The 9034-nt window shown below is 38.2% G+C and overlaps 1 long non-coding RNA gene across 1 annotated transcript; it reads right to left on the bottom strand.

Moving 5' to 3' along the window:
* Positions 1-248: 248 nt before the first annotated feature.
* Positions 249-5174, bottom strand: LOC138920051 (uncharacterized). The gene is made up of 3 exons (XR_011430686.1): positions 5072-5174; positions 3547-3734; positions 249-725 (listed from the first exon to the last, which is right to left on the bottom strand). It is a non-coding gene; the product is annotated as an uncharacterized lncRNA (long non-coding RNA).
* Between the last annotated feature and the right edge of the window lie 3860 nt (positions 5175-9034).

Genomic DNA, 9034 nt, shown 5'->3' with positions numbered 1-9034 from the left:
AGGTCCCTGAGTATCTCAGTGTTAGTATTTTCAGAGAAATAATCATAAAAGGAATTAGAAATCGACTGAGGAAACTGGATAGAACACTGTAGGGGGAACTGCTAAGGAAAAGGTCCTCCAGCCTCCTGAGTGTGGTGTGGCCTCTATGGCTCTCATCCTCTGTGGTTATGTTTTCTGTAGGTCATTACGAAATCCAAACATAAATCACAGCATTAGAGAAGCAAAAATTAAAATTTATTTATGGATAGTTAATGAAAAGTGAAATAAGAATCAAATAGGGTAATATTACATGATTTAACATTGGTTAAAGGAGTTGATACTAAACATAAGAGAATTTAACTACGACACAAAATGTGTTTTGAAAGATTAACAGGATAAAGATTGTTTCCATCACTATCTCAGCTTGAAACGAACAGCATTCTCAAAGGGTCTAACAGAAAGAAGGTTAAAGAAGGATCAATTTACAGAGGAGTGGCAACAGTTAAGAGAACCAAAAGGGACGAGTGAAAAGAGGGAAACGATTGCCACTTCTAGACTTGAAAGGGAAAAGGAGTCTTCAAAACGGTGGTACCAGAACCAGGGAGGGCCACAATCCCAAGGGAAGTGTCCTCCTCAGGTAAAGGAACAAGATGGCCAGGTAATGAGGGCCCTTTCCTCCCACCCTCCAATCTTCTTCTGGCACCTCTCAGGACACAAAACAGGACAGAAAAGAGCTGAGAACAAACCTGGAGAGGCAAACAGAGAAAAACGAACCTGAAGGAAAAGGAATTGAAGGCTAGAAAAAGATAACAACAATAAAAACATGAAGGTAAAGGGAGGAAATACTGATAAGTTTAAAATAGTAAAGTTCATTAAATAAAAACTAAAAAAATGTAATCTCAGTGGGATTATAGATTAAGAACAAGAATTAGGGGCTAGAAATCTGAGTAGAAATATGAAACACTAATCAAGAAAGTAAGTTTCGAAGCAAAATAATTTACTTTAGAAAATGAAACCAGGGAAGGGAGTTTAAATGTTAGAAAGAAATGATAAAATCAGAATGCAATAATACAAATAAAATCAGCATAAATCAAGGCAATAATACACACAAAAAAGCAACCTAATTATGAATAGTAGTAGAATTACTTTCATTATTTTTATTTTCATACTTTATATATCTTCAGATTTTTGAAATAATAAGTATGCTTTATTTTTCTAATCAAAAGAGGGAAAAGTATATAGAAAATAAGAAGCACATACAAACACAGTCCAGTTAGCCAGCTGATATTCACAGTGAGACATCAATTAAAAGAATATATTACAGATGAGAAAACCGCTCATAATTAAGCAATTGGCCTAAAACCACATCAGTAGTTAGTGAAGAAATAAAATTTTTCTACTGTGCTGTACTACTCCCTCTCAGCTACATTTTTTTTAATTAGGAAAGATTTTATTTCACGCAACTAGTGTATATGATAGTTCATAAATTCATCTGTTGCACAGTTGAACCTATGTATTAGTTTTCTAATGCTGTATAAAAAATGACTACACAGTGGCTGAAAATAACCCCCATTTATCTGCTCACAGTTCTGTAGGTAAAAGGTGCAGGCATGGTGGGGAGGGGATCTCTGATCAGTGTTTCACAAAGCTGTGTTTGCAGCTAGAGCTCCAGGTCCTCCTCCAAGCTCAGTTGCTTGAAGTTGTATGACTGAGGTCCCCATTTCCTGGCTCAGTGTCAGTGGGTTGCCACTCCCAGCTCCTGTGGCCACCACCCTCTTGACTACATTTTAAACTCAATCACAATACTTCCTCTCTCTCAAGGTTTCTGCCACAATTATTCTATCTCTTCCCCTCTCAAGTACAGAAGAGGCAAGTACCTCTCTCTCTTTTATTATATGCCATTTCAAATCATTTGGGGAAGCAGACACAGTACATTTGGTATCTAAACCCCTGATAGGAATATTCCAACATTCAAAAACATATATAAGAATGTAATTGTATTACTTTCCCAAGACAACCAATTTGTGATATAAGCACAAAAAGGGAAATATCATAGAGATCTGCATGTTCTTGCTTCACCATCAGTGTAGGCAGTACCTACAGCGGTGTTTCCCAGCCCCACAGGTGCCTCTGGTTAAGGTGGAAATTGCAAGGAGAAAAGGAAAGTCTTGCCCATAGTGGATTTTCCTGTCATTGTCACCTCCACCAAAGCCCTCAGGAGAATCCAGTCAGTGGCTTTTTGTGTATGGAAGCCAAGGCGATTTCCACCACTGTACTTGTGCTCTTGACATTTTACATTAAGAGAAAGTCCAGACATCAAACAGAAATCTAAGGGGAAACTGAAAGCTGAATATGGATAAATAAAGTCAGCCCTGAATAATGGGAGTAGTTGATGGTACTATAATTGGTCCTTGCAACTTTATGGAACAGATGGGATTCCTAAAAGATCTTAAGTAAAGATAACTGGAGGGTGGCATATATTATATAACTGTCATATTCTGAACTAAAAAAGAGTTCTGGGGGAAATAATTAAATTAGGAGCATGTAAAACAAATGTGTTTATTGTTATCTATTATTTATGGCCCTCTGGATAGCTGGTAGTTCATTTGACTATACTTCTGCCTAAACCAATTTAAATTAATCTAGCCGGTAAATTGAATAATGCTGTATCAACTGCTTTGCTGCAATCAAGATATATTGTATATACTCAACTCTCTTAATCTAGTAACCATATTTTCCAATGTTGATGGATAATTACCTTTAAGTGCATCCCTGCCCTCTTTGCTTTTAGGCCTGGTTGATAGCACCATTACTGGAAGTGATATGTTCCCAGAACCATTTTGAGAATGCAATTTGGCTTAACTCTCCCATCAGTAATATCAGTATAATCTGAGGGTTCTAAAGGCTATTAGCTTTCTCTAATGGTCTTTGACTCCCTTAAATAATGAACAAAAAGGGCCCAACAGACAAGAGGAAGTAAACTTCAACTTTCAACTCCTTAATATCTTCTCCACTTCAATATGAATGTTCACCGTAGTTCATAAGCATATACTCCTGAAGGAAAAGAACACTTTCGTAAAGATTTGTGTGCTGTGTCAATGAACGCAGAGAACACAGCCTAATCAAACCTCTAATTCCCAAAGATAAATTTCTAACTGTAATGAATTTGTTTCCATTTATATTTTTCTTGGACATTTGTATCATGGCACATCAAGAGGCTCTAAAGAAACAGTGCTGGTAAAACTCTTGCTTTGTAGACCTGTATTAACTACTAAGCTAAAAACATTTCAGTAATGCATGAAATCCCAAGTCTCTTTCACCAATATGACAGACTCAGGATTACGAGCTGTCTGCACATCCTGGTTCTTTTTAAAAAGTTGGTAGATACTATGACTGGCTTTAAATTCTCAGCTTGCATGTGCCTCTATTCCAGCTAGGAAATCTTTTCTTTCAGTTTTTATCATTGTTTGCTTATTCCTTTAATGCTCAATGTTAAAGAGCTGTAATTTTGTGAACACAACTTAGATGTCTTCTTTACTTTTTATCATTAAGTTTCTGAGAACTCACCCGATCCCGATGGTTGCTAACTATAACGGTACACTTGAAGATCATCATCCCTCCACCGCAGGGTGTGCCCTGGAAGGTATTTTCCAGGTGTGGTTATGGCTAAGGGTGGGTCCACCTTCATTTGCTGTTCTCCCTTGTGATCAGTGAACCCAGATGTTGAAGTAGCATTTAGTTCTGGCAGTGTCATTCTAGATTAGAGAAGAGGGGTTGCCTGTCTTAGATCATAGAGAACCAGCTATTGCCAAAAATTGCAGTTCTTTCAAGCTGAAGAATAAAGGAGATTCACAAATCTTTGGGGGTTACACATAGGAAGATAATCTCTAAATGATCACACCTCAAACCCCTAGTGCCAAGGGAAAAACAAAACCGATAAAGAGACAAACAAAAAATAATAGGCTGTTTGTTATATCACACCAAATGAGAATATTAATGTATGAGTATATTCTATTTTATCTTGAGTTGACATGAATATGTACATCTAATACATACATATACAATACAAATATATTTATGTATGTTTGGACCAAAATCAAAATGAGATCATAGATGGGAAAGTACTTTATGCTTTACAATACATTTAAAATATAAGATTTATTATGTATAGATTTAGGTAGGCCTAAAAAGCAAGATGTTCCTTCGGCACTATCACATTGAATTATCCAATTGGAAGTATGTTATCTGATTTTTCACTGACATTTCCAAGTAATCATATGATTGTCATATAATTTCCCAACCCAAATCCTTCCATAAGTGGAAAACTGTAAATTATAAAATATTTACCAGAGGAACCAAGATGACTGTCTCAAATCTTCTCTGGTTTTCAGATACATGTGTCAGGCAATATTTCAAAAGGCATAAATATGTATAACTGCACTATGAAAATCCATGTTCATTATCCTCATATGTTAGCTAATTCTCTATCTTTATATATACATACATACATGCACACACCCACATATATAAACATATACATATATATGAGTTTTGAAAAGGTAAAATTAGATACAGACTCTGTACAGTGGCCAGTTTTTATATCTTGCCAAACAAGTCACTGCTCTTTTAAGAAACAAAGATGTTTTGCATTAACTTCTCTAAAAAGTATTTTAATGCACAATCATACATTTTAAACATATAAAATACAAATAAATTCCACTGTATGCTCCTTGAGGGGAGGGATTATGACTTTTGTCCCGTGCATAATTTTACCACAGATTTTAGGATATTGCTAAATCCAAAGTGGATATTTAATAAATGTTTATGGTGAATGGTTGTCTGAAAAACATTTCAAATATATGCCAAAATAGAATTCTTATGTTTGACTCAGATGTGTTCAGTTACCACAAATGATAATGAGAGATATATGCCTACAGCATACAGAACACTGGTCCAGAAAGAGCTTGATAAAAGGTTAAGTCAAGACATAAAACCAGCAAGAACCACCCAATCATCTATAACCTGAAGAAATTGGAATGATGGAGAATTACCTTCTCTTTTCCCAAGAGACATTTAGGTTATAAAGTGGTACCTGTTTATCCGGGTCATCCTTGTTTTATTTCAAACAGTGTGCAAGGGTAGCTCTTCTCCACTACTGCCAGACTATGAATAGCGTGTGGTAATGACAAATCAATTACACCAGCGTCTGAAGTAATGAGATGCTTTTGTCAAGTAGATCTTATGAGTTTGGAATGTTCCAAATTTGAGCATGGTATTAATCCAGCAAATGCTCTAGTTAGACTCAAGTCAGCAGATTTTTATAAAGTGACTCTTATGGACTTAGCATTTTGATAAAGACTCCTGAGGAGTTTACATCCCTGAGGATTTGCTCTTTTCAGGGAGGACAGAGTTATATATTTTTAAAAACTTACCAGAGAACAAAACAATTATTGTATGCCACAGATTCTAAGTGTTTGAAGACTACAGAAATCAGTGTGATCAGCTGTGTTCAGAGACGGATTTATGAAGGGAGCAGCTCTCAGGAAATGAGCAGGATTTGGACTGGTAGAAAGGATGGCAGAGACTTGAGAGAAGGGTATGGTTCATACAAACCCATAAATACTGATTGAACATCTGAGACTCAGTACTGCATAGTGATAAGAGGGAGGACTCGAGTCAGATTTCCTGGGTTCAACTCAAAGCCTGTCCCTGTGTTACCTAAACTGGCTTTATCTCAATTTTCTCAACTATAAAATGAGGAAAATAAGAGTATATATATATAGATAGATAGATAGCTAATTCAAATATAATTTTTTGGGTCCTAAATTTTCTTTCTCTGAAGACTTTAATTAGGTACACTTTTTAGAATACTCTCTCCTCCATTATATCTGTTTCCTGTAGGTTTATTTCATCGTTTGGCGTTTGCTCATTTCTTTAGGTCTTTCTTTTCCTTGTTGGAGACTTTCCTCAAATATTTGGTAATCCTGGGCTGCCTACATCTAAAATGAGATACTTAAAACTCATTTATTCAACACTCAGTAAATATTTATTGAACGTCTACTATGTGCCAGGCACTGTTCTAGGTGCTTGAAATTCATCAGTGAATAACTGACTGGAAATTCTGTGTGCTTAGCGGAAGAACAGAGAACTCCTGCCCCCTTAAACGTCTACGTGTCCTTCTTTGAGGACTGAGCAGTCTCTTCAGAAAAGAACTTGCCTGTCTCCTTCCTGGGTGAGGAAAGTTTGGTTATCTCTATTCTGGAAGTGAGGCAGGGCATTGGGATGGGGGAGTGTCACTTTTCAATCAAAAACTTTCATCCAATCCCAGCATTTACCCCCCACCCATTCTACCTGTTGTTTCCAAATCCTAAACATGTTCTTAATTTTTCCAGACAAAAGATTTCCTGTTTCCTGTCTGAGAGCAGAGAGTTCCTGTCCCCATGCAGAGGAGGAGGGGAACTGAGGTCTGACTGCTTTCTCTGTAGGTTTTCAAACCAATGACCCAGTTCTCAGCTCCTCCCTTCACCCCTCATTCTTCCTGGTCCTTGAAACCTCCAAGTCCAGAGCCTCAGGGGGCAGAGGAGGGCAGTGTTGGGTGGTTAGGCAATCTACTATTGGACTCCCACTAGGTTCCTATAGATAGCATCTCCCTGGCACCTGGGTTACCATGGTGACAAATGTTTGACCTGTTTTTCAGGAAGTAGGACCCCCTTGTCCAGTTCAGGCCAGTTGAGACCACCAAACCATCAACTAGGCCTGTGCAGATGCCCAAAACATGACCTTTGTTTTCCTGAGGAAGATTTTTCCCTGAAGTAATATCTGCTGCCAATCTTCCGCTTTTTGTATGTGGGTTGACACGTCAGCATGGCTGATGACAGACGAGTGGTATAGGTCTGCACCTGGGAGCTGAACATGGGCTGCTGAAGTGGAGTACATCAAACTTAACCACTAGGCCACTGGAGCTAGCCCTCAGTAAGTGACTTTTTGACATCAAGAGGCTAAAAACTCCACCCTCAGATAGTGCTAACGCTGCCATTTTGTGAACATGCATCCTATGAAGAGGCCTGAAGTCTGACTACACTTGCGCAGATTATCAATTACCTCACCTCCAGTCATCTATCTCCACACTTCAGACCACCTTACCCCTTACCCCATAAATATCCTTGAGTTCCCAATTTCTAGGGGACAGATTTGAGACTCTTTCTCCCGCTTTCTCACTTGGCTGCCTTGTGATTAAAACCTTCTCTGTTGCAATCGCGTTGTCTCAGCGATTGGTTTTCTGGGAAACAGGCAAAAAGGAAGCTGCTTTGGTAACAGTTTCAAGAGGAAGAGGGAGAGACACCCATTTATTTAAACCACGATCTTTAACTAGAAGGTTTGTGTCTTGAATTTAACATACTAATACTTTATGTCATTGTAGAGTGCTGCATTAAAGACCCCAAATTTGTTCCCTTCTTCTTGTGTGCACGTCCTTGAGCAGCTGCTCCCACATCGACTCTGGGCATGGCCATCTAACTTGTTTGGCCAGTGGAGCAACTGCAAATGAGACGTTAAAGAGATATGAGACTTGTTCGGACCACCACCTTGTGAATAAGACTGAGCTCGCCTGCTGTAGCATGAGCGACTGCGTGGAGAGAGGTTCAGTCATCACAGCTCTCCCTAGTGAGGCCATTCGCAAGCCACCCAACCTGACCCACCCAACCTACCACCTGATTGCAGATCCAGGAGTGAGCTCAAGTGAATTTAGCTTCACTGGCCCAGATGAGCCCAGCTCCTATTGCCAACCTGTAGAATCATGAACTAATTTTGGGAGCTAGATATGTAGCAGAAGCTAATCAACATAACTATTATAAATTGCTAATGTTTGTTTTCTTAACATTTACTGCATGCTAACAATGAGTGAGGCACTGTTTTAAGCAGTTGTCCTGCATTATTAACTCATTTAATTCTGACAAAAATCCTATAAGCTTTATATTATCCCCAATTGAAACATTATATATATGTACATATATATATGTGCATATTCTCCTGAAAATGAAAAGTAAAATTTTGGTATTAAAAACACAAAAGCCGAAGTTAAAAGGTCAATGGAAGCTTAAAATATAAAGTAAAGAAAATCTCCTCAAAGGAAAACAAAAGCAAAACAGAAGAAAACAGGAGATAGAAATGAGAGATTTAATGGATCAAACTAGCAGCTTGACACACAACAAATAGAAGTTCCAGAAAGAGAAAACAGAGAATCAAAGGAGAGAACATTGTCCAGAGCTGAAGGAAACCAGAAAGATCTTACCTAGTGTTTTGTACAATGAATAAATAAAGACTCAGACAAAGACACATCACTGTAAAATTTAAGAATATCAAAATAAAGGGAGGAAAAAATTTTCAGAGAGAAAAATCAGAACTATATAAAGAATGAGAAGTATATTAACATCAGACCTCTTGCCAACAATACTATTTATCAGAAGGCAATTGAGAAATGCCTTCAATAATTCTGAGGAAAATATATTTTCCAAGTTGTATCAACCAGCAGCCTGCCTGATGGTGCAGCGGTTAAGTGCTCATATTCTGCTTCATTGGCCTGGGGTTCGCTGGTTTGGATCCCGGGTGCGGACCTATCCACTACTTGTCAAGCCATGCTGTGGTAGGCGTCCCATATATAAAGTAGAGGAAGATGGGCACAATGTTAGCTCAGGGCCAGTCTTCCTCAGCAAAAAGAGGAGGATTGGCAACAGATGTTAGCTCAGGGCTAATCTTCCTAAAAAAATAAAAAAACAAACAAACAAACAAAGTTGTATCAACCAAACTGTCAATCAATAAGGAGGACCAAAAACCAAAAATGTTACCTCTCATGCTACTTGGTTGTACTTGATGAAGTAATCAAGAAGAAAGAAGACTTGACATCCAAAAAACAGGAGGTTCAAGTTGGAAGGGCAGCAAAGAGAAGAAGCAGGATGACAGTGGTTGAGCAGCCTGGAGGACAGCAGGAAACAATCACTCCAGGAGGACAGTTTCCAGAAAAAGGAGGCAAGTGGTAGATTCACTGATGCAATGGAAC

This window comes from Equus caballus, chromosome 2 (genome assembly GCF_041296265.1).
Source record: "Equus caballus isolate H_3958 breed thoroughbred chromosome 2, TB-T2T, whole genome shotgun sequence".
NCBI classification, from domain to species: Eukaryota; Metazoa; Chordata; class Mammalia; order Perissodactyla; family Equidae; genus Equus; species Equus caballus.
This window is presented reverse-complemented; position numbering and strand designations above follow the sequence as displayed.